Below are 27,853 nucleotides of genomic sequence, written 5' to 3'. Positions count from 1 at the left end.
ATTATAATACGCTACAAAGCCAAGGGGCCGAGACACTTGCTCTCAGCCAAGAGGCTGAGTCAAGGTCCTAGCCACAGAGCCAAGCAGCGATCATTGCGAATGCACCGTTCCCGGAGGTACTGCAGTACCGGGCCGATGCGTGGAGTGGACAGAGCAAGCTCTTATTCCATCTCCCGATTGCAAAAATCAAACTTACAGCATTGCTGTAACTTCATAGATAGTACACAACTGTAAACTCATAGATAGTACACAATCCAGGACCAGAGAACACGAAGTTCACAGTTCAAAAACCACAGCCGGCAAAAAAACGGAAAACGATACCGGAAGTTAACATTGGTTGCAGACCTGCAGAGTCCGGGTCCCGTTAAAAGTAATCCAAAAAAAGTGTATATATCCAAAGGTAAGGGTGGTAAAAAATATATATCCACTATTATCTGCCGTGTCCACAAACACTCACCTTTACCAGTCCCTACTTCCCGTCATCCCCCACATCTGTTATGCCCCTTCTTTTTAATTGGTCAGTGCAAGACTTTTCAGAGTAAGTGTCCAAAATAAATACAAATACATTACAAAAATATACAGTTGCAAATACATATTATACATGGTTACACATATTTACAAAGAAAGACGGTACACCGAGAGAGTTTAATAATAATATTATAATTTTCATCCCAAACCGTGCCTGTGAAGGGTAACAAAACGCTACTAGAAACACGCTTGCAACACAGTGAAACGATCTGTTAAAAAAAACAATCTATTCTTGCAGAAACCACGGTAAACCGTCCTCATCTCCCTCCTTATAATTGACGTCATCAAAGTTGTCTTCCCCAGTTTGGGTAAGAGGCTTTGTCACATAGACGACTTTCCACGCTCCCTTAATCAAAAACACGCTAGCAACACGCTCGCAAGGTAATTTACCTTGCGTGCAGTAGCTCTGTTTCCTTCTTTATTGGACTGCTCGATTGCGTTTAGCTTGTAAGCTGCGTCATGTGCCTTGAATTCGAGCGCCGCTGGCGGCTGTTAGAAAAATTACATAAATTGGCCGCATCACTGAATAAGCCGCAGGGTTGAAAGTTTGGGAAAAAAATAGCGGCTTATAGTCCAGAATTTACGATATATATATATATATACACATACACATACAGTGTTCTGGTTTGCCCGCGTCCCTGCGTCCTAGACGCATCATTTTTGTTGGGGATGCATTGTGTCAAATCAACGTGCGTCCCCGGGACGCAACTTTTTTGACACCAAATTGTCATTATTACCTGATTACTTTTTTTTTAACCAAGATTTACCGCATTTCAAACTTTTCGTCAGGCAGATCCGCCATTGTTGTTTTGGTCTCGTGCCGATCTCGGCAAAGCTTCGAGATGACGTCATTGTTTTGGTGGTTGTCGAGTGAAAGAGAAGTATGCCTCCGTAAAAACAGTTGATATTAGGTGCAAATCAACAAAAAATTGGTAATTTCTTCAGTGTCAGTAGTAAGTCGAAACATAATGCAGAAAGTGATAACAACGGCAATAATTTCGGCACGAAAATACGGCAGATGAATTCTTCAGAAGACCGTGAAGGCAAGGAAAACACGTGGGGGGGTTTGGGGTTTTTAAGGGTTATTGTTCTATCTTCGTTATTCATTATCCATTATCCGTTATCGGTCAGTTCATAATACGCTACAAAGCCAAGGAGCCGGGACACTTACTCTCAGCCAAAAGGCCAAGCTAAGGTCCTTGCCCTAAAGCCTTGCTGCGATAGCCAGAAATTTCTGGCCGTGAGGCAGATGCCGTTGTGTTTTGAAGCGAACGATTCGACGAAAGATAAACAAAAGAATAGTCCTAGCAAGAAAAGGACTTTTCTGCCAAAATGGACTCAATTATATTCCTGGTTACGCTATGAGGAGGATGATAATGGAGGCTAGATGTTCTGTGATGCGTGCACCCAGCGTGACAAAAAAACTGGATTGCATAAATCATTTCGCAATACGAACTTTCAGAAAAGTACATTGGATGGGCACAACGACAATGAAAACCACAAATTAGCTATGGAAATTCCGTTGCTGGAATTGGACCTTGAGAAGGCATCACAATTGTGGCGGCACAGCAAACCACAAAGAATATATGAACTGAAAAATCTGAAGTGATATATATATATATATATATATATATATATATATATATATATATATATATATATATATATATATATATATATATATATATATATACATGCAGACATTTTCACGGACATGCAATATTTTATATTTGTTTATCAATAGTCAACTTCATCATATTGGTCTTTAGTCACTAAAAATTAATTAAACTAATAAACAGAAATCCCTCTGTTTTTACCATTAAGGGGGACCAAAACCCCCTGAGAAAATTGAAAATCCGTACACCTTCAGAAAAGCCACCAAGGGGCACTTACCTCGAGATGTTACCTACAGAGTATACAGCTGCAACAAAATAATAATTTTAAATCTACAAATAAATACACAGTGCACAGAATTGTAGTTGAATACATGGACTTTATTGCCACTATTCAAAAGTACAATGAAATTGGAGCGCTTCTCTTTTCCGAGTAAGAAAGTGATTCCAGAGCGGCTGGCTATCTGCATGCTCGAATCGGGTAACTTTGATTTCAGCCAGGTCTCATCAATGAATACAGTACAAGAGTCACAAATGTAGCGGCTTCCCAAGAGTTGTAGCTCCAGTTTCATGGGTAATGGATCTGGCGTGGACTAGCCAGGTTTGGCAAGGGTATCTTAAAAGATACCATAGCGGTAGGCCAGACCTGCAGCCTCGCTATTGCTTATTCCAGTGTTTTTCAACCTTTTTTGAGCCAGGGCATGTTTTTTATATTGGAAAAATTTTGCGGCACACCACTAAACAAAAATGTTATAAAATGACACTGAACAGTATGTTTAATTACAATATAATGTATAACCCCCCTAGTTTTTACAGCAAAGACGCATCATATTTGCAGAAAATTATTCATAAATGTTTTATGAAATTTCAAATTTAAAAAAGTGATGCTGGATAATTTCCCCACGGCACCGCTGACGATCTCTCACGGCGTTTGAAATTCACTGGCTTATTTTACTGCCGACGCCTCGGTCGAGTCCCGGAAGTGATAATAATTTGCGGAGAACCTGCTGGTAATCACTATTTCTTTGCGCTCTTCTTACTTTCCTCAAAGTCTGATTTAATTATTGTATTTATTTTCAATGAGATGCTCAAAGCTAGCGGTCTCCGTTATTTTTTCTCCGGAGGCGTTGACTTGTGCACCCGCTTGCCTGCCTCCCTTTTTGACTGACAGCATACCGCAGCGTATCTCAGTCGCACACACAGACAGCCCTGTTGTGTAGTGCTACTGCATAATCTACCATTGTATTTATGTTCTACATTACTACTAATTTGGCCTACAAAAGTCACAGTATCTGACTTTTTAAAAGCCATTGCTGGATAGTGAATGGGAAAATATTACTTGGAAAAAAAAACAACTCCCACAGCTGCACTTTAACCCTGCAGCACACAGAAGCTGTGGTAATGAGCTCTGGACAAACAGGCAGAAGAGCGCTTTTTTTCCCTTTTTTTCTCTGACACCCCATCCTCATTGTTTCCTTTCAGTACACAGACAACAATGAAGCAGTTGCTAGTCGTTTTGCAATGTTTGATTAAAAAACGGGGGGTTGTTAAATCTTGTGCACTGATCTCTGACCAATGTCCAGGTTCTTGAATGTTCTTCACTAATAATCCTTCATGATTTCCAACAGGTGTTATGCTGACTTTAGGGGAGGAAAGCAGCAGACTTGATACTTTTACGCACATACCCTTCACATTCACACTTTTGCGTTTTGGTAATGATGGACCCATGTAGGGGAAGCAGGAACTGAGACAGGGGTGCTCAAAACAAGCATGGTACTTACAACCAAAAGCAACACCAAAGTAACAAAGAATTGGTCACCAAGCAATCCGGAAACAAAAACCATACCTGATGCAGCAATGAAATGGGACATGGACATGTTCCAACCACATGTGCTGTTCAAAATATCCTTATAAAGGGTCAGGATAATCAGGATCAGTTGTTTGGATACTGGAGACACTTGTGCCCACATCTAAACCCGCTCAACGCCACAATGTAGAAGGAGGCTCTACTAGACCCTCCACATAACCTCCCCCTCAATTTCAAGATACCAGACGGCCCAAAAGGAAAAAAAACTGGGGGCTGCAGCAACGAGACAGCTGAAGGTCATGCCGAGGGGCTTTCTGACAAGTGGCTGTCCAACCAAAATTTTTCGCCGTGGCTAAAAGCTGTGCCTGGTAATGTGTATGAAGCACAACGTATTGTGTGCAAGACATATTTGTGTTTTTTTTTGTTTCAGTTGTAGGTTTTTTGTCGACTTGGTCTTAAATTTGATTCAATAGGCATTAAAGTCTTAAAAGTCTTCATTTAACTTTCCTTGAGCTGTAGGAGCCCTGTCCCTGCCAGGTCAGGAAACCAGGTGCGGCCGAGGGGCTTTCTCCTTGCTTCCCAGACAGTAAACCGAAAGCCGCCAACGGGATGAGGATGTAGGAGTCTTGATCCGGATCCTTCCGTGGTTGGGCCATTCTGTTTAGTTTTGGGGGTGATTGACCAATGTAGGGAAAGTAGTAATGGAGGCAGGGCTGCTCAAACCAATAATGATATTTATTAAAAATAGAAGGACTTAAGTCACAAACAAAGAACCTGTCACAAAGCAATCAACAAAATGTCCAAACAGGTAACAACAAACAAATACCAAACCTGACAATGACAGAGGAAATGAAAATGACCTGACATCATTTCCTTTCCTTATTAGGGGTCGGGATAATTACAAACCCCGTTAGGCTCTCTCTGGTGCAAGAAGGCGCACCAGACCCCAACACAAACCCGACATTTTTGTACATAGGGTTGTCAACGGAGGTTTCACAGAGGCCACTCTCCAAACAATAACTGCAAGCCGGCTTACTAAATAGGAAAACCTAGCAGGTTACTGAAATAGGTTTATGTATATTATTCTTTCATGCACCAATGGTTTGAGTTATTGATGAGCCGCGCTGTTTCTGAATATGATGTCTTTCTGGCTTATTGTTTAATTGATGAACCCCTTTCATTCTAAATGGCACAAACAAGTGTATTGCTCCTGCGGCAGCACAGAAAATTTTAATGTCTTTTTGCTGACCACTTGTCTTGAGTTGTCTGTGCTACTTGATTTATTCGAAAATCATATTGATTGGGTGAATTAATGCGGTGCCGGTTTAATCAGCAGGCAATGTGCACTGCACCGCACGTCTTTGAACTCGAAATGAATTGAGTGTGCGCTATCGATTTGGTTATCCACTGTATTTATATAGCTATTTGTCCACTCCTTGATTAATTTGATGTGTACAAAACTGTCGCCAAGGCTTCTTTGAGGTCAAGTGCGTGTTGGGGTTTGCGTTTGTTTGTGTGTGAGTGATAGCCTCTGCAACATATCTGCTTTGTCTCTATACGCATTCAAAGTCTTTATGGGACGACAACGACATGATACACATCTGCCTGCTCTAATACACTGAAAGAAAAAAAAAACATTTGCAACTATGCATTGAATTGACTCCATTGTATTTGTGTTGGTGCACAATAAAATCCTGCTGATGGAGTAATTTTAAAGTCAATAAATGGGACGTTAAAAAACATTACATCCAATAATTTATTCATGTGCAGCCACTTGAGAAAATATAAATAAGAAAATTTAGCATTTTTTCAGAGTAAGGAGTTGGGAACATTTTAAATCAAAAATATTTACTAAATTGGTGTATGCTCTCATATTGTCATCCATCCATCCAATATCTGACCTGCTTTAGTCTCTGTAGGGTCGCAGGATATTGTCATGCATCCAATATTCTTTTAGCAAGTTTACTCAAATCCAGATTTCCATCAAACCACCTTATTTGCTAGTTGCTCATTTTTACTAACGCTTGTTTTGATCTTTTATGACACTCGTCAACACGAGTGCATTTTTTCACTTATTTACGTATCTTAGCATATTATAGCTGCCATCCTAAAAATGCTTTTTCAATTTTAAAACTTTTATTTAATACAACATCTTTTTAAAACACTACTCTTTTTATGAAACAATATTTTCTATTTTGACCTTCTCCAGTATTGTATATTTTCCCTAAAGTAACCTATCCATCCATCCATTTTCTGCACCGTTTATGCTCAGTAAGGTCACGGGGGTGCCGAAGCCCATCCCAGCTCTTTTCAGGCAGTGGGAAGGGGACAACATGGACTGGTTGCCAGCCAGTCGCAGGGCACACAAAGACAGACACCCCACTCGCTCATTCATACCTCGGGACGATTTGGACAGGCCAATTAGCTGTACATGCATGTTTTTTGAATGTGGGAGGAAACCGGAGCGCCCTAACGAAACCCACCCAAGCAGGGGGAGAACAAACCCCGCACAGGAAGGCTGGTAGCTGGTTTTGATCCCATAGACTCAGAACTGTGCCAGAGATGCGCTAACCACTGCGCTGGCGTGCTGCCAAAGTAACCTAGATATAAGATATTTAAGATATGTGCCATGAGTCGGCATTAACTGTTCCAGCTTATAATGTAACAGAATGCTGTAATTTCTGCATTGAAATGCAGTTTTTTCTTGTATTACTCAACATTCAAAAAAATGTTTCTATTTGCCAAAAAAAACAGTATCTTACCTCATCTTTAAAATTCAAAGTAATTTTCTGGCAATTGATCCAGCTTAACACTGTAATCAGTGTTGAGAAATACAGTAATTAACTAATCAACTCTTTATTGAGTGAATCACTGATTAGTTGCATACTGTAGAAAACAATGTGTTACTGGATCACAGCTGCCAGTTTGAGTTTTACAGTGTAGATTTTATTCTTGTTTTCCTCTGCTTAAATTCCGAATGACATAATGCTCCTTAACATGGCATCCTCTTAATTATGCTCCAAGCAGAATGTGTTTGTACTTCCTGTCAGCCTGCTCCAGTGTATGCCAAAAGCAGGAGATGGCGAAACCCCTAATGATGAGCTTTACCCTATTTATCTAGCAAAATAAGGCGACATTGGAGCACAGTGTGAGCGCGCTTTCCCGGTTGTGCTTCTCACAAGAGATGTCATTGTGTAACAGTAGTGGGGCTGCCACGTAGCAGAAGCGGCGCTACGCACTGACGTGGCAATTGAGCAGTACCTGTCAAAGGAGGGAAAGAAGCGCCTTAATTGGAGCTAACCACAGACGGATGATGCTTTCTGACAGCTGTCTCAACTGATTCAGCTGACTGCTGATGGGGAACATTTGTTTGGAGGTGTTTGTTTAGACTCATTACCAGTTTTAAAGGAGAGACTTCATCCTTTTGGCTCCCCATCTTCCTTGTGAAACCGAGGGCTATTGATATCACAGAGCTTGGAGTCTCAACTGTCAGTGAATGTTTGCACTTTACAGAACTATTTTTGTTCATTGCATGTGCTCCAGATGGGAAAAAGGCTATTTTTGAACACTGGAATTAATCTGTGCTGGCGCTTGGTAGCTAAATGACATATGTCAAAGAGAGATATGTTGCCACCCGGTTAATGTTAAGTTTCTAAACTGCCTGTCCACACAGTAAGTGCAACAAACGTTTAGTTGCACTTTGGTCTGGCAGAGGGCACCTCGAGACTATATTTTGATGCATGAATGAATGAATGAATACATGGATTGTCTTTATAGTCTTTATACAAGTATAACAGAATTGGATGGCCACTCCTTTCAGTAAAACAAATTAAAAAGGTAAACATTTTCAAACGGTTGAAAATGTTAAAAATGCACGAGGTCCTATTATTCCTATTCCCCCGACCAAGCATGTTGCATATTTGCAGGTGTACAGCATACCTTTATATGCGCTTTTGTTTTTTTAGGAAGCTATTTTTACCTTTTTTTTCTGGCTAATTATAAAGTTACTGTAAGCAAAATGTTAGGTTGCTATTTTGGAAATTAGTTGCAAACTTTGTACGAATTAGGAACAAAAAGTAGCTTGACACTTGAAAAAGGTTGGATACCCCATGTCTAAATAATGCACGTACATATAATAGTAGTATTCCATGTTCTCTATTTTATTTTTGTGTTGTATTTTATCAAACTAATTTCCCCCCAAAATGCGACTTGTACTCCGGGTGCGATTTATAAATGTTTTTATCCTTTTCAATTATGTATTTTTTGTCTGGTGCAACTTATACTCCCGAGAGACTTAGAGCCTGGAAAATACGGTATTAGTTTTGGTAAAGTAGCATCAGCATTGTCTGATTAGGCAGTAAAGTTGAATTGAAATGAATTTGTGTTTGCTGCTATCACTATCCCCCTCCTCACAAAAGCAAAATTGCACTGTGCTTGTTTACATACCTTTTTAACAAAATCGAAGTAATTAGTTCCCTATGTATCACACACATACACCTGCCTCTGATTCTCATCTTCTTAGATAGGAAGTTCAAGTCAAGGGAAACTGTCAGGGAGCAATAAATGACGATGACGGCCTTGAATTGAAAACGTGGACTCAATGCTTTTCTATGCATTAGGCTCTGACTGAAAATGTCCCATTTTAATATTTTCTATACAGAGCATGCAGTCATAGAATGATTTCCGTGGTCCATGAAAGAAAGGCATTATTATACTCCATGTAGCTGTGAATTTGCTTATAGAGAAGTTTTTCACAATTTCTTATAGCTTTCAAATGCGCCTCTTTCAGCATTCTGGAAGCCTAGTCACTTGTGCTACATGGGTCTTGACAAGAAGAAAGGCAGTGTTTCTCAAATACAGATATACTTTGGTTTTTAGCAGTGAATGGGGACCAGAACCACCTGCGAAAAGTGAAAATCTAAGTAGCGTCAAACCGTCATAAAAGCTCCCAAAAGGGCAAACTTACCTCGAGATGACGTCATTACCGACTGAGAGGATACAAATTTAACAAAGTAACAACTATAATTGCAGTTTAATGAAAGGTTTTACCGCATTATACAAAATTTCAATGAATTTAAAGGACATTCATCAAAAGCACATTTAGCTTTAGGTATGAGCAAAGAGCCCCCGGTTACCTCAACACGCAAGCCCTGTTCATCCCCGTGTGGCCCAGGCTTTATCACCACCCAATCCTCACGTGGAAATCACAATGCTTGGACCTTCGCTGCACCGTCATGGATGTTGAAGCCCCTCTGCACGGCACGATGCGGCTGGCTCGATGCGGCCTAGCATTGGGTGTTAGCTTAGCCAAGCAGTAGTCCGGGTCTGCAGCCAAGCTATTGTTGTTCCTTTCCCTGATGCGATAACATTCCACGGAGCACCCGCTGGTGATGAGCATTTTTTTGTGTCTTCTGACTTTTCCTAGAGTTCAATTTAATTGAATTTTTTTTCAATATAACGGGCCGCTAGCAGCCCCTAACCTTCCGAATTTGTTTTAAAGACAATATGGGTAATTCAATTAAAATCCATGAAGCTGTGAACCAGCGGTTATTGAACCGTGAAGTAGTGAGGGGTCTCTGTAAATGCACCAATGGCAAACCTACGTCCATGTGACTTCAGGGAATTTATTTATTTGTTTACTATCCAAGGATAAAAGTCAAATGCTACTACTCTAGCCAGAGTGCTCTCATTGGCAGAGTGTGCACTCTTGGTGAGGAAGTTTTGTTTACATTTAGCATTAGCACTCAGACTCTGAGTGTGAAATGTTGACATGCAGCGTAGCAGAACTGAAAAACAGTATTTTACAGGGTTGGGTAGACAGGCGTAACAAAACAGAGATATAGAGACGAGAAAGAAAGACAATATGACGTAGCCTGACTACGGACGATGAAAAGTGTCTTACTGTGTCCAGAAATGTTGGCTGCGGACAGCATTTAGCAACATTGCGCTTCAATAATGCTGAGCCACTTCAGTTTTGATTTCAGTTTTTTCAACATGCCAAACAAATGAGTAGATTCGGCACGGAGGGACGGAGGTGACATTTCATCACAAATATCGAGCAAGCATTGTTTTCTCCCTACCAATATAATCTAATTGATTGTTTTAAGCAGAGCAGAAAGGATTAAAACACGTTTTCTGCTCAAGCCCTGACGTAAATGTAGTAGCTGTATCTTTTTCCAATTTCACGTAAGATTTTTTGTGATTTGGTCCGCAACAATGCCAAACCTACGATCGTGCCTATTATTGTCATTTATCATCCCTTCTTCAATAAATCAGCAAGAATTGTTGGCATCATATAATTCACCACGGTGATATAAAAAAGGGCCAGTTTCCCTCGCCTGTTGCCTGTTTTTTGATTTTCCGTCAATCAAAGGCAAATAGTTGAGATTTGCTATATGCTGCTTGAAACCCTGCTTCCAAAAGTAGTATAAGTTCTGAAAAATGTGCTTGTTGTAGCATTAATCCACACATCATCTCTCATTAAAAACAATCTGCTCTTATTCCGATTATTTTTGTTTGCAGGTTAACATTTTCGTATTATTCTGCTCTTGAGTCAATGTTGGTGATCAGTTTGAATTATTCTTCATTGAATTGAACTCATTTATTTGTCCGTTACCATATGGTTTGACTTATTCCGTCAAAAATGTTTTAGGTTTAAGGATTTCTGTTACAGTATATGGTTTAATTTCACAGGCACTTTACTGTCTTTGTTGTTCAATATATTTTTCCCTTTTATGTTATAAGGATAGTGTCATGCAGTGGGGTTCTTGAAATAATATTGACATTTTACTGAATCTATTCGAAGGGGATTTTTAGGTGTGGTTGGGAAGTGCGAGGTGTCAGGAGGGCATGACAGAAAATAATTGAGAAACACTGCACTAAGGTAATAGAATCAGGGAGAGCTTGAGGCGATGATTTCAGCACGGACGCATGCTATCACATTAAAAAATTAGTGATAATAAATTAGGAAAACTAATTTCAATAACATTCACATTCTTTTATTCTCGACGTGTCATTGCAAACAAAAGCAGAGAGTGTGCTTTGCGGCACTTTAATGTTTTATGTTCTGACAGTGTTTGCCTTCAAGGGCACTGTACAATCATTACCACAACAAAAACATTGATATGAAAATCACCTGCCCCCTCATATTTTTCACTCGGTAAAACAAAAAAAAAAATAGTTTGGCCGTACAATATCAAACAAATCTTGTTTGACGAAGGCAGCTACGGGCTCTCTATCGAGTTACTGTGAAGTACGGTCGTTGTGATTTGTTCTGTGTAAACGGTTTAAAACTTTTATAATTCCCACAAATCTTGCCCGTTTGGCTTATATTTGAGTTGTTCTTTCCATGAAGATGTATTCTCACAGAGACACCCTATTCATCCCAAAAAACAATTTGTTGAGCGCTCACAGGCGAGACAACGCACATTCATATGCGTCTGCACGACGGCCATTTACATTTCACAAGACCAACTAAACGTGTGTTTGCTCAGCAGCTCTCTGAAATGCGTCCGTTTATACAGTAAGTTGCTCAATCGCCCTATACTCTACCTCTGTTATATGAAGGAAATGGAAATAAAAATGACTTTTGTTAAAAATTGACCAGCTGGAAGGCGTTAGACAACATCCTGCACTCTCGTCTGAAATGAGCAATTGGTAGTATAAATTGCCTGGACATTACTGTCCTTGCTGTTCTTTTGTTCCTCTGCGCGGGTCTGGATGCAAGCTGTGGTCTGAGTGTGCTCATTGTGTTTATGACTTAAGGTTTTTGTCTGATGTGCTTTTCGGTATCATATTGAATGAATGAGACTAAGTTGCTGAGCCTTCATGTACAAACCAATTACAGCTCAGCTTTGGAAAACGAGTAATCACTAATTGGTTGATAATAAAGCTGCTGCAATGTAGTTTTCAGTGATAAGCAATTGTCAAAAAAGACATGTTTAATTGGATTGTATAAATTCGCAGCATAAACTGACAAAGACTCCACACAGTCAAGCAGATTTCAACATTGTGTTTGTTTATAATTGATGTTATCAAACCTCGCGACCAACTGTAAGGGTCCCGTTGAGTACCACAGATTGCAATATTTGGGGAAAAGCCTGAGTCAAGATTTATGACCCCTGTCTCAATCACTCCCTGCACTTGGGCTGTTCGGGTGGGTCGAACAAACAAAATACAAGGAAATATGTGGGCTAATAATCATGTCGTGAGGACAGCAAGGTAGAAGTAAAGGGAGGGAAGGTCAATATTCTAATATTCCATCCAACCCTTTCATTTGTTTGCTCACCAATTCGTCTCTCCCGCGGGAGATCATCTCTGAGCGATGGCCACGTGAGACAGATGGGCGGATGATAGATATGACGTGATAGACAGCGGGGTGATGGATGGATGCTTCGGCTGATAGGGGATTAATGCAGTGCCCGGGCGGCTGCGGCACACTGGATAGCTTAGCGATAGATAAAACTGGACCAGCAGATAAACAAGAGAGTGCTAATCCAAGCCCCTCGCCCCCCTTTGATAGACAGAAAATCAAAAAACAGTCAACAGGCGAGGGACAGTGGCCCCTTTTTATATTACCATGGTGAAGTTGAAGAGATTTTAGTGCCAGGGGGATACAAATCGAGCCATCGGAGGTGGACCACCGCAGCGAAGCGGTGTCTTGGCTCGGGGTCAGCGATAGTACACCCCACTCCATCCAGGCTTGAGGCTGAATATATTGGACGCTTGAATCGTGATATGACACCGCAGGTGACGGCCAGGGTGGGTTGTGGGCTATTTTGAGTCATGTCCAAGCGTGAGATTGCACAAAGCGGAAAATTGGCCTGCATGAGACGTTATGAGATGAGGTTGAGGATTGAAGGAAGATGGCGGTGATGATTGCCACGTGGGTCGCTATATTTGATTCCCTTTCTCTATCTGTAGTGGAAATAGAATCATGTCGTGCCAAAGAAAATGTGATGCTGTGGGGTTTCTTTATGTTGATGACCATTAGAAAAGGAGTATTCATGGAGAAGGCGAACTAGCAGGACAAGCCCAGTGAGAGTTCATCTGAAAACAGGGAGCAAGCTGACCATCCTTGTGCTATAATCAAGCGCTAAACTTTGTCTTGGTTCATCGTTTCAGATGGACCCCCAGGGGCTTCTGGCATCGATTGTCCCGTGCTCAGAATGCACTCCTGTGTCACCGTTTTAAGCACAGCCAGCACAGAGGAGCTTTTATTTATCAGGCCTCTGATTTGGGCCTGCACGGATGACAACCTGATTAGCACTTGAAGGAGCTTCTAAATCTTTCATTGGAAGCATTCTCTATGAAAAGCGGACTTGGGGAGAGAAGGTGAAGTGAGGGTCTGTGTCTTCCTTCAGAGAGGCTTAATAGAGCAATGGACTTGATGAGGAGTGTGTGACCGAGATAAATGGGAGTGCAGATGCCTACAATGGGGTAGAAAACAAGCGGGTGGTGGAAGATTTAAGAAAACAAGAGACGATAGGACAAGTGGAATAATGCCGGATACGTGTAGAGCTCATCCCAGATTACCGTCACTGTCCTGTGACAATTTCTGTACTACACACCACGATTGATGTCAATGGACAAGTATGGGAGCAAAAGAATCATAAACTCACTTACCCCTGCTAACAGAGAAGTAAAATAATAACTACTGTCAATATTGAATTAAAATTCTTCCAGGCTATACATGAAAAAGTTATATAAACCAATCAATGCTTTATGCCTGGTCTACGTGCCCTGCATGACGGTCCGCATAACCAAAAGCTAAAATTAAGTAAAGGACCCATTTAAATGTGAGTATATTAGTTAAACTCAAAATTTGACCTCCAACGCCAGTCTTCAACTGTATGAACCTCTATTTTCTCTGTCCTGTGTTATTGACACATAATTTATTCAAATATAGTAATGACTGCCGGTTCTGTCCCTTACCCTGTTTCCAAAAACAACGTATTTCCAGATTTTTCAAAATAAGTTGGTTAGTTTACTTTAAAAAAAAGGGGGAAATAAAGTGTGGTCCAGGACAGTTAAGATGAAAACGATTGAGTGAATTATTTGTTAATGTTTGAGCATGGTTTAAAGTACCTAAATTAATATGTATATTTGTTTTTTTCTGTTCAGTGACAATGTGTATTATTTGACCACTAGATGTAGTGGTGTTGTGTAATTCAACCGAATTGAGTGGTAAAAAGCACAAGCAGAAATACAAACTATGGAGACTTAAGATTACTAAACTGCAACATTTCCCCTGTAGCAGCAAGATGGCTCCCAATTCATGTTATCTTCCTCTAGGTGTGGCTCATGTTATGTTAAATGCAAGTTTATTGAGTGAACAGGAATTAAAAAAAGGCATGTTTATATGATAGGCAGCACGGCGGTGCAGTGGTTAGCGCTTGTGCGGCACAGTTCATGTCATGGGAACCTGTCGTGTGTTCAAATCCAGCTCCAGACTTCCTGTGTGGAGTTTGTATGTTTGTATGCTTGCGTGGGTTTCCTCCCACGTTCCAAAAACATGCATTTCAGGTGAATTGGCCGGTCTAAATTGTCCCTAGGTGTGAATGAGCGAATGAGTTGTCTGTCCCTGTATGCCCTGCGATTGGTTGGCAACCAGTTCAGGGTGTCCCCTGCCCACTGCCTGGAGATGGCTGGGATGGGTTCCAGCCCCACCGCGACCCTAATGAGGATAAGCGGTACGGCTAATGAGATGAGATAAGATGAGATGTTTATATGATAGCTCTTGTATTTTAGTTTTTTTGTAATATCAGTATATATATATATATATATATATATATATATATATATATATATATATATATATATATATATATATATATATATATATATATATATATATATATATATATATATATATATATATATATATATATATATATATATATATATATATATATATATATATTTTATTTTTTTTGGGACATATTTTTACATTACTATACTTTTTGTGACAAAGAAACTGTAGTCTTACTTCGCTACATTGAACCCGTTACTTAAGTCCTTTCCACGTAAGTACGTCCGTCACTGCTAAGGCACATTTGTTGTGTTTCTTTTATTTGACTTTAACCAGTGACCCAAACAACCACCAGGTGCCACCTGAGTGCAGGGTTTGGTACATGTTTTTTTTAACTGCACTGTATGCGCACTGTATTTGGAAAAATAATTTTTACGTCTACTTGAGTGATTTTATTCTGAAGTAACAGTACTCTTATCTAAGAAAAAATATCTCCACCCACCTCTGGTTAAGGGTAAGGTTAGTGTATGGAGGGCCAGACCCAGTAAGCAAGTAATGGAGGTTAGAAATGAATTTGATGACAGGAGGTGTCAGCTTTAACCATAGTGACCCACAGATCCGGTCCGCATGCACAAGTGGCAGAATTTGAGTGTCACCTACTGTAGACGTGCGGCGACTGCAAAATTGGACGCGTTTTTCGTCGACTTGGATGTGAAATGCATGCAAATAAGCGAGTGTGAGAGAGCGCGTGAGAGGAGTGTGTGTGTTGGGTGTTTTCGCATCCATCTCCATGTGTCAGTCTGCTTGCGCTCCCACATCATTTTCCATGAGCCCAGGGGAGAGAAGAGTTTCTTTGCATTCTGGGCGCCTCATAATTGTTGCCGTATCCGAGCTCCCCATTTCATCTTCTCTATAATTCCAGTCAATTTGTTTCATCTGGTTTTTGTTTTTTTCCTCAGTGATTTTTTTTCCCTCACCGACAGTACACTGAAATGACGTCTTGATTTTTTTTGTGTTGTAGACTCGAGTGCTGACTCCTCTTTTTTGTTTATTGAAATTGTTTACAAGTAGTAAATTCTCGGGCAGACATGTGTGCCATTTTTTTTTATCAGAATAATGCTTGTGTTTGGTTACTTTCAGCAAGACTTCTATGTGTATGAACTGTATCTTACAAGGAGTCCCCTTTTAACTTTTAATTATATTAACTTTTTATTGAGTAATAAAAAGTTAATATATATTTATTTGTGTATAATGCACTTTTTTTTCTTTTTATCTAAACCTACAGTAGGTTGTGGTGGTGATTTATTTACAGTATATCACATTATAAACTTCATATCTATCTATCTATCTATCTATCTATCTATCTATCTATCTATCTATCTATCTATCTATCTATCTATCTATCTATCTATCTATCTATCTATCTATCTATCTATCTATCTATCTATCTATCTATCTATCTATCTATCTATCTATCTATCTATCTATCTATCTATCTATCTATCTATCTATCTATCTGCCTACTTACATATATATATATATATATATATATATATATATATATATATATATATATACTGGTATATATATATATATATATATATATATATATATATATATATATATATATATATATATATATATATATATATATATATATAATATAAACTTTTTTTTTTCTAGAAAAAGTTGCCGGCCTCCCTGGCAGAGACGTTATGTAAGTTGTACGCCCGACGTACAGGATGCACGCCCCGTGCATGTGAGCATACATTATTTCATACACTGATAGATAGATAGATAGATAGATAGATAGATACTTATTTTTATCGATCACAATCACAAGACTCAAACATATATATATATATATATATATATATATATATATATATATATATATATATATATATATATATATATATATATATATATATATATAATATATTCACAATACAGTATATATTCATCCTTAGTAGTGTCGCGGGGGTGCGGGAGCCCATCCCAGCTCTCTTCGGGCAGTGAGCAGGGGACACCCTGAACTGGTTGCCAGACAGTCGCAGGGCAGAGAGGGACAGACAACCCACTCGCTCATTCACACCTAGGGATAATTTGGATGCATGTTTTTGGAAAGTGGTAGGGAACCGGACACTCAGAAGGAAAACCTATTCAAACACGGGGTGAACATGCAAACTCCGCACAGGAGGGCTGGTTGCTGGACGCGCTAAGCACTCAGCCGCCATGTTTTGTGCGTGTGTGTGTGTGTGTGTTTGTATTTATTAAGGGTCGACTGATATGGGATACCATTTATTAGTAATAAGAGGAGGCAGATAACCAGTATTTGGAGCTGATATTCATTTTCTGTGAAAGCGTAAAAATTGGTGTAAGAAAATTTTAATCATGCAAAAAGGGTTTGCTGTAAACTCAAATAAAACATTAATGGGCAGACTAAACTTTTACAGGTAGTAATTTAGAATTTCAACAAAACTAACATGATCGTTCACTTTCACATGACTAATGATGTGTTGGTTTACACAGGTAAAGCCAATAAATCCAGGGTCTCAGTCACAATCGTGCCCTGGTTACAGCAATCAGTGAACAACTATGTGCAATAAATATGCATTACCAAAAGCCTTTTATAGCACTTGGCTGATATAGAACGCTATATAAAGCCTACTTGTGTACTACTAGTCTTGGTCGTGAACACTAGGATAACCAGCTTTTTTGGGGGGGTTGCGGGCTCAAGCACACCCAACTTCAACCCAAGCACCCCAAAAAATTATAGCACTTTTAAAGCTCTCATTTCCTAAATATATGACAGGATAAGCTTGAATATGATGATAACTGTAGCTAAATAATTAGAAACTAAACCAAAACAATGAAAAACTGCAGTAGAACATGCAGTTTCACTGAATTGTCAAGTAGATTCATGAATTAATTGAGTTTTAATTTCCTTCGTAGTCAATCATGTGAATTGCGTCGCGTACCTTTAAATCAATCCTCTAACGAGAAACCGTTGCACGTTCAATCATGTTGACGAGGTCAGGTTACGCTCAGGTCAATATTGTCTGGTTGAAGCTCGAGCGTTTGTATGATTGAAACTCCCGGCGTGATAAATCAGCGGGAGCCGTTTCATTTTTCATGTAATCAGTTGTTTATTCATCATGGTGTAGCAACACCACCTCCAAGTCTTCGTACAAGATCCATATTCAACTCAGACGTTCGAATGTCACTGCGGTTACGCCGTTGCGACGGAGACGCCCTGCAACAAAAGCTATTGTACTTTCTAATCAAATACTTTTCCCCTCTGTCATCTTGTGTGTGTTTGATGGCGCAGCTAGTGTAAAATGTCAAGAGAATTAGCATGGCATTAATGCACACTCTGTTTTCTGTCTTGCTCTCTTTTGGCCTTTCACGTGTCCTTCTCGCCTGTCTTCCTCGCTCTCCTCGGACGCCCTCCCGTTGGTCCCTTAGCTGCCCAACGCTTGTTGGACCCCCTTCAGCTCCCCTAAAATGCGTCCAGAATGTCTGTCGGTGGGTGGGGTCGCACCTCTCAGTGATCAAACTCGATTTTTTGCGCTTTGGCCCTGAATCGGCGTGACGGGACAATCGAGACAGATTTGGCCGACTGTCGCTAAAGCAGCGAGACTCCTTCTGTTGGGGTCTGGGCAATGGGATTAGCTTTAAATGGAATTTAATTTCAGCCATTGTTGATGTCTGAGGCCTGTCTACCTCCCAGACGGCATGACGCACTTCGCCTCGCCACTGCGTTTTTCCAGTCGCCGCTCACCAAATCATTCTTATTTAATTTTGCCCAACTGTTTAGTGTATTTCTCTGACAAATAACTCTTGGAACAGTACATATTAGGGGTGGGACGATATGCTGTGTTCACCATTGGTTTGTATCACGATACTAAGGTGCCGATTCCATTATATCACAGTTTTTGATAATTGCGATCCGACATAATGAATGCCTGCGATTTAATCTTCTTTTCTAAAAAACAAGCAATTTGAATGATAAACTTCTGGGACAATAAACCGTGAATGATGTTCAAACAATGCACATCAGTCTGTGTCAATCAGTCCGTAAGCTGACATTTATTTCAACTGAGACGATCAGAACATACCATGTACACTCTGTAACAGGTTTACAGTAAGGATCGACTGGTATGGTGTTCTTAGGGTCGATAGCGATTATTCATATTACGAGGAGGTCGATAACCGATGTTTGAGGCCTATATTAAGTTGCTATAAAAGCCTTAAAATTGACGTAAGACAATTTTAAAAATGCACACAGAAACAATGTTTATTTGTTAGGAAAAAAAAAAAAAACAATAGTAGCGCGCTGAAAAATAAATTAGAATTTCAACGCAACTAACTTGACTAATCTTTCACTCTTACCTGACTAATAAGTGTAGTGGTTTACACGGGGAATTCCAGTAAAACTAGTCAGAATTGTGCCCTGGTAACAGTAAACGTTGAACATCTATGTACAATAAACATGCATTACAAAAAGGCTATTATAGCACACTATGAACATGCATTACTATATGGCTACTATAGTATTCTATTTAAAGCCTACTTGTGTACTACTAGTCGTGGTCGTTAATGTGGGCGTAAACTGCCCGTTTTTGGGGGGCTCAAACGCTACCATATTCAACCCAAACACTCCCAAAAGTTATAACATTTTTAAAACTCTCTTTTCCTTAATATATGACAGGATAAGCTGAAATATGATGAAAAGGCTAGATTAAAAAAAAAAAAAACTAAAACTAAACAAAAACAACGCAGTGTCGGAAACACTCCCCTGCCTTTAAATGGTTCTGTCCATTTGATTCCTAGCACCGCGTTATGATGTATTCTGATAATTATTTATTTCCTCCTCATCAGTTGACCACATGATTATTACATTTTGATGGATTATCTATAAACCATTAAAAAATTAACAATTGATACTGATTTTTATGATAACAAAGTCTTATCTTTTATTTATTACTTATTTAAATCATTGAATTATTATGTTTAATAACTGAAAAATGTTTGTATGTGAATGTTGGTGTAAAAGGAAAGTGATAAGTGACTCTGAGTGCTTGGCACACCCAAAGTTCTGAACCTAAAAACACCGCTGGTCATAAATATTATAGCATTTAGCTACATTGGCGAATGTTGGCAAGGTTCTGTGAATTTCTTAATGAACACATTATATAGACAATGAGTGCTTTTTGGTTTTAATCATGCCAATCAATATTTTTTAATAAACACGTTATCTAGACTGCGACTGCGGCACTACAATGCTGAGAAGCAACGGAAGATCCGAAATCGTTCTCACGTGAAGGGGAGTCAGATTCTGCAAGTTAGATTAACGCACAACAACCGGTGTTGGCTTTTACATATTTACATTTATTCACAAATATGAAAAATATTTGTGACAGCCCTAACTTTCGCTGCAGTCTCTGACTGCAGACAATGCAGAGTGGGGACTTCCTGCTTCAGAGGCTCCGCGCCCGGTTGTTTATCCAATCAGAAGGCGCGTAGTGGGGGGCGTCAGACACAGCAGGCAGGGGAGGCAAAAAAAGGGCTCAGCTCGGCGTTGTTCTTAACATTGGATTAATCGGCTTCATAATAAGCCGATGCTGATAACCGTCAAATTCCCGAATATCGGTACGGATAATTGACCCGCCTTAGAATCGGTCGACCTCTGGTTTACAGCCACAAAATGTCATGAACTGAAATTTCAAGGTAACACAAATATCGTCTTTCAATGATCCGATTTACAGTTAACACTTGTTGCTTTCCTTCTTCCTCCATTTTCCACTTCCGTTTGCTTTCCCGCATTTTTACATACGGGATATGACGTCACAAAAATCAATTCCGAGAAGAAAGACTGATTTTGAAAATCGCCAAATAAAATGACTATCCATATCGAGGAATCGTGGTCCCACCCCTAGTAAATGTCATAACAAAGATGCTTACATGCTCAATCCCATTTGCGTTGTGGCAGATGGGTATGTTTTTAGAACGGTAGGGAAAGTTGTCAAAAATAGTAAGTCAAATATCTTTTATTGTTCTTTATCACAAAAAAGTCTTCACATCCCACAGATCCTAAGCCCACATGAAGGAAAACTGGACATAATAAGACACCTTAGAAAAATAACTAGTTAAGGTAGGAAAGATCAGAGTGTGTACTGCAATTCCTTGTTATCCTTGTTAAAATACAAAACCTCTGCACATATTAATCAGTTTGGAAATTAAATGGCCCAAACATCGGTGGCCATTTGTGACCCACTGATGGTTTTTCATCGGTCCAAAATGATTACTGAAAATTATACTCAAAAAGTAAAAACTCTGCAGCTATTTAAAAAAAAAACTTATGAAGTAACGTAACTATTTGCAATTTGGAAAGTAATATATTTTTAATACAATTGAATCTTTCTAAAATTTAAACTTATGTATCGAAATGTAGTTCTCTAACTGCTTGAAAACAAAACCTATACACACAAGCTAAAAGTAAACAAAGAAAAAACAAGCATAATTAAGACTTTAGGTGTACCTGTTATCATGATCTGGTATGTGGGCCCAGCAGGACCAAGTTTCAAAGACCCAAAAAGGGTCAAATAATAACTGTCCAAAGTGTTAAATTCAGGAACATTTCTTGTCCATATCATGGACTATTTACTTAGATCGCTTCAAAGCAAACGCTTTGTAAGGACAATAATAAATACTTGTTGTGAAGTGATTTTCTTGTTACTTGGACATGTTTTCAAGCAAACCCTCTTGAAAATGAAATTCATGGTTCACGGGTCCTTTAACTGCCAGGGTTTTACTAACACATTTATTGAGAACCTACAATAATCAATGCTTGACAAGGACACCATTTACAGTCTCCTGACACACACTAACAAATACGGCTGCTTGATTTAGAAGTTTACTGTTGTTGTATTTCTGTTTGAATTCAGCATGATGGGAGGATACTGTTCGTAGTTGGCTCCCTCTTCCCCAAAACGCACTTCATTAAATGCAAAGCTGTGAGCTGTGTCGTTTTTTTCTGGAGGAGAAATCACAAAAGTGAAAGAATGAGTAAATAGATAAATGAATAAGAGATGCTGAACCGTGAATCACTTTTTATGGATCACATCTCATTGGATTGTGATTTTGTTTTTTTTTTATTTCCTTTTTATGTCCATAATAACGGGTCCCAAGAAACTTAGTGATAAAGACGAGTGGAAAACCATGAGAATTTCTTTTAGTATTTGCCTATTGTACAAACATTTTTCAGTATTTGGCTATTTTAAAACACATTTCAGGGGTCGCTTATATGGGATGTAGGTGCGTATGGAAATATATATAGGTTACTTGCGATCATTTTGGGTTTGCTGGTCATTAAAAAAAAAAAGTTAAATACATTCTACTATTTCTGCTTTAAACACCACGTCAAGTCAGACCACTTGAGAACCGCTGCCTTAGACACCCTTGGCTTTTAATGTTTTCTATTCCTTACTCTTTCTTTGGTACTTCTTGAGTTTCGTAGAAATGTAACCCATAAACCTGATCGATATTCTGATTAAAATCTTTATTCTGTTTATAACGGAGATGAGCAAAGTCCAATATGTGACCCATGTCCTTAAATTAGGCCCATAAAGTGAAATTTGTCAAAGGGTGGCCATGATATTTGTAGTAATATAAGAGTAATGCCTGTACTAAACATCAGTTGCAATTAATCAGTTCTAATTAATAGTTAATAACAATATCAGAGTAAACAATACAGTCGTCCCTCTCCTCACGAATGTCTCTACATAAGCAAGTTTCAGGTTATGAAGTACCTGAACAAAAAAAAAAAATGCCTCTAGTGACGAAGATTAATTCTAGGAAGGAGTCAAAAACACCGTACAGTATGCACTGCTATTAACTGCTCCCAGTTTCCCGAATGTCATCAAGCTGGCTATCTCTTCGAATCTGCCTAGCAACCCAGTGCACATGAATGCTCCAAGCATGCTGTTTGTGTCACCGTCACAGTTCAAAGTTCAGAGATGATAAGGAGAAGGTTTCCGGTGAGATGGCGGGCAGGAAGGCGCAGCCTTCATTTTATCATCCCAAAGTAAAGACATTTTACCAAAATTCCATAATCTCTAGGAATTTGTGGAAAGGAATCACCCGGGAAAAGTGCGGGCAAGTCGTTCTATCGCTACGTCTGCCTTGCGTATTTCCAACTGTAACTGACGTCATCGGATCAGTTAAAGTAAATTAATATCTTTATTTCCTTGATTCTTCATTTTTTCACACTATGTGCCTCTTGTTTTATGTTTATTGTGCGGTAATCTAAATTAAACATGTATTTCAAGTTGTTTCGAAGCTTTTATGATTTATTAAAAACATATCATACTGTACTTTTGCTGGGCTTGGAACGGATTAGTGCATTTACATACAAAGTGCATCTCTACTTTCAAAGTTTTCAGGTTACGAAGCTACTCCCAGATTATATTCAAAGTTCGAGTAGAGGCACCACTGTATTCAAAACAATGAACATGCTTGAACTAAGCAATTGTGATTTGCTATTTTGCTTATTACACATTTTTCTTTGGACCACGGCCGACTCGGTCGACGGAATATTTGTGAGGTTGCACCAAAGCTGGACGCAACGCCTCGGAGTTAAACGTCTTGCCTCAGGAGGTAGCCGTCACGAACAAAACACACAACTTATCTTTGAATTGAGCCTGGGCGGACTGCAATGCAGCTGCCTGACTGCGCTGCATTGTTGTTCGTGCGCAAAAGGTCGCTAAATGGCATGAAGTGTCCCACACTGTTGGATGGAATTTCACTTTCCAGCATTGCCTCATTGCTTAACTCCATTGAAGGCTATATCCCTGCAATAATATTTCCCATTTTGTGTTTAAAGGGCATTGTTATTGTATTATGTAGCACATCCTGTTCTTAAAAGAAACTCTTTATTTAAAAAAAAAAAAATAATATTTATATGAAAAAAAAGTAAGTAAGTGTTCCGCAGGTTCGAGAGCGTTCTCCATCTGGGCACCGGTGTTGTGGAATACTCTTCCCCCTGAGATCCGATCTGCAACCTCAGTGGAAATGTTTAAATCTAAGCTTAAAACTCTCTTCTACTCTATAGCATATGAATAACCTAAACTGCTTATGTGTAATAACCTGTGAAGCCCTTTGAGACTATTTGTGATTAAGGGCTATACTAATAAAAATGACTTGACTTAAGTAAGTGTACATGAACCATCATTTAAGCGTGAATTTTTTTTTTAAATACTCGTAGGTCAGGAAATTTGTATTCATTTGAGCCTCATCTAGAAGGAACTGGGAGAAAAAAAATCATAAGAAAAATAGTGCGTTTGATTCACTTTAAGTCTCTGTTGTTTGGATTATTCCCTGTGCTTTGTAGCACTCGTTTTAGGTTTACCTACACACTACAGCGACAGCTTGTGGTCAAGTATTACATAATGTCCCATTAACAAGAAAAGTTAAATTATCAAGCAAATGATGAATAATTCTGCTCATTAAGAATTACTCTTTCAAAAGTAGAAAGAAAACTATATTTGGACTGAAGAAAACCAAGTACCATAAGATCATTTTACATGTTGATTTCCTCTCTTTTAAAGAAAAACTAAGTATAAGCACAGTATATGCATAATGTACTAGTTTTTTTTGTTATTTTCTATTTTATTTAACATGTCAATGTTTCATTGTTCCGAAAAAAAAAAAAAACTCTGTTTCCACATGCCTGTATCTTTTTTATGTATATCAATTGAAAAAGAACAAGCAAGCAGGCAAACCAAAAATACCAAAACTATAGTAAAGACAGTGAAGTTGTTCTCGAGAAATAAGTAAAGAAGGGGGTATAATGATAAAATACTCCATAAAATACTACATTACAGTTAATCTATGTTTAAATTATTTTTTGAAGTATAATATAAAAACCAACCCCTTAACTTACAAAAAGTACCCTATTTTTACTATTGACTATTATTTAGTATTGACTTTGTATATTAAAACGACAATCATAATCCTTGTTATCACTAATGTGTTCTTGAAATTAAAATGAAAATTTATATAATGAAATAAGAAAAATAATAAGTAATGACCCAAGATTTGTTTCTTTTATCTTACTAAATGTCTCATTTATTTCTCTAGTAAAATAGTAAAAAAGAATATTTAAAATGTATTTCTGTGACACAATAATCCCTAAAAAAATAGTAATTTGCTCTAATATGGCAAATTTCCTCATTTTAAGTACAGTTTTAAATACTTAAAAAAAAATCTCTTTTCATGGGTCAACATTGTATTTGTTTGTGGTGTGCTGTTTATAGGAATGTAGTTTATTTAGTCTAATGAACACAGAAACAAATATATTCCACAATTTTTCAGCTTCTGTACTAATTATCAGCATGTCTGTAATTAGATCCGTTGGGAAAGGTGAATGGAAACGGGAGACGAATGCGCTCGCCTGTAAAATGACACCCGAGTATGATTCTGAAAGGATTGCGTTTGTCTGATTATCTCGGATCAAATCGAAAACTGCTCCACTTGAGTCACACTGCTAGATATTTTAGTCCTCACCTCTTTGTGCCTCTAAGGCTCTTTGTTTTATTTTCCACTGCAGTGGGAGCGAGTTTTGCTGCAGAGGCAAAAGATTGAGATAGAGTCCTGAAAGAGTTAAGAAGACGGATGGTCTAAAATGGCGCCGCTGCCACCTGAAGCAACAGCTGAAACACGCAGGAAGGGGGGTCTTGTTGCATCCTTAATATCCCCCCCGAATACCGTGTTTTACGCACTGTAAGGCACACCCATAAAAATAGTCTTTTGTGATATGTTTCTTTATATAAGGTGCACTGGACGATAAGGCGCATGGATTTAAAACTACAGTAGGGGTTGCAAAAAATGAAAAATGTGCCGTATTTGGGCATTGATTGATCGGTCGAACTATATCACCGATCACAACTGCATACAACATTGAATGCAACGGGAATCGAATACTGATTGCTGCATTAGGATGTGCCATATCCCGTCTACCAGACAGTTTCTCAACGGGTGGGTCGGGACCCCAAGGTTTGTTGCGGACCCATTTTCAGTGCGTTGCAGGCCTCTTTCTTGGCAAAATCATGCTAAGAAGAAGAAAAAAGCAGAGGGTCAATAACATTCCTTAAAAATAGATAGCGACATCACCCTGCTTGTCCTCTTCTACCTGTTCAGTTAATGGGCTCGTTTCAGAGGGACCACGTCTCATTTTACTGTGATTTTGTTGGCTTAATTTCATTCTTCAACCTATACTAATGAGTCCCAAAAAATGGTGATGAGGGAAAGTAACAACAAGGATCGAGTCAAACAAGTCAGACTGCGCAATATGAAAGTGGTGTACGAGTGTCTGCTACTATAGCAGTGCTGGAAGGTACAGAAAATGGTTTAAAAATTGAATATTTTTAGCTTTTTGAACAGTATTTTAATCTTTATTTGCAACACAACTAAATGATTGGCGATGTTTAGGTCCAGGCTTTAATAATATATAATATAATATACAAGATTTATTTAGTGTGTATCTAATTTAAAGCAATTTTAGTGGTCACTTATAAGCGATGTTGGCTTATATGCGAGTATACTCAGTACTTGGTGTTTTGGTTTTACTGGTCATTTTGTTTTTCATTTGAAAAATAAATATGAATAAATTCTACTAACTGCTTTTGGATGAAATTGAGAGTTGATTTTTTTTCCGCAGCTTGTCATTAGGGTGGAAGGATGGGTCATCTAGTCAGACCAGTTGAGAATCAGTGTCCTAAATCACTAAGGATACAGGCAACACATGAAAAGGCATTATGTCTTATCTCATCATCACACTAGTTTTAGTCATGGTACGAAATTGTTGATGTTATTATTGAGCTAGGCCGCAGGAATAATGTCACATTAAACCAGTTTGTGGTACTGTTGACTTGCAAAGTCTTTACGAAGCGGAGGAGATTCTGAACTGAATGATGAGATTAAACATTATGGGTCATAGTCTGCTCATTCTGAAATGAATGAAGAGATTGTTACTGTGAGAAATAATTTGGTCGTCCTGAAGTAAATAAATAAACGCTTGTTCGCAGGAATTTGAAATGTGTGCGACTTACAATGCTTATTTAGAGTTGAGAAAAAGTGAAAGATCATTCTCCCTACTCTAACATACAGTATGTCACAAAAACGAGTACACCGCTCACATTTCTGCAGAAACTTCATTAAAATGTTTAATGGAACGACGCTGAATAAACAGCATTTTGACACAATTAAAAGATGCATTTGTAAAACTTATATAACGGAATAAATTTATTTTTCTCCTTGAAAAAAATCCCCCTCAAAACAGCCATCAATAATCAAACCCCCGGCAACAAAAGTGAGTACGCCCCGAATGCACCACACCCCTATATGTCCAAACAAAGCAATGCTGGTCATTTTTCCTCCAAAATACCATGTTACGTATTACACTTGCTAGGTCTCAGGGATGAATTGGGAGAATTTGTGTTCAATTTGAAGAACACTTTATCATACTGGTCACTGAAACTCCCAATATGGCACACCATGCCAAGGAACTCTCTGGTGACCTTTATAGGAAATTAATTGTGGCACTACATAAGACTGCCCAAGGCTACAAGAAGTTCGCCAACACTGGATTTGACCTCTACTAACGTGGCCATGATCCTCCAGCGTTTAAAAAAAATAGAATGCACTCAAAACAGAGCTCTTGATGGATGTCCAAAATAGCTGAGTGAATGTCCACAGCGTCTCATCCAAATGCTAGCCAATATAGGGGCACACGTGCTGCCAGCTTTGTTGCAGAGATTGAAGAGGTGGGTCAGCCTGGAAGTACTCAGACCATATACTTCAGGAACTTTCACTTTAGGGTGTACTCACTTTTGTTGCAAAAGGGTTCAGTTATTGTTGGCTCTATTTTGAGTTTTTACAGGGTCAAAATACATTTACACTGGTATTACAGCTTTACAAATACTACCTTTCATTGTGTTAAACTGATATTTCTGCAGTGTTGTTCTACTTACCACTTTGATGAAATCTCCGCAGAAATGTGGGGGGTGTACTCACTTTTGTGACCTACTGTATGTGGAATGGTGATTAAAATATTGTGTTAATTAAATAAGACCTTTTGCCTATTCTTGGGTT

General features: G+C 38.8%; 1 protein-coding gene and 1 non-coding gene across 8 annotated transcripts in view; one reads left to right on the top strand and one right to left on the bottom strand.

Moving 5' to 3' along the window:
- The window catches only part of adgrl1a (adhesion G protein-coupled receptor L1a), a 278,192-nt gene that overhangs the window by 12,491 nt on the left and 237,848 nt on the right, over positions 1 to 27,853 (top strand). The window lies entirely within an intron of this gene.
- Positions 95 to 279, bottom strand: LOC148373700 (U2 spliceosomal RNA). The gene has a single exon (XR_015848509.1). It is a non-coding gene; the product is annotated as a U2 spliceosomal RNA (small nuclear RNA).

This window comes from Urocampus carinirostris, chromosome 1, assembly GCF_059441175.1.
Source record: "Urocampus carinirostris isolate Australia breed hairy pipefish chromosome 1, RoL_Ucar_1.0, whole genome shotgun sequence".
NCBI lineage: Eukaryota > Metazoa > Chordata > Actinopteri > Syngnathiformes > Syngnathidae > Urocampus > Urocampus carinirostris.
The sequence above is the reverse complement of the archived record's forward strand: the minus strand, read 5'-3'. Positions and strand labels throughout refer to the sequence as shown.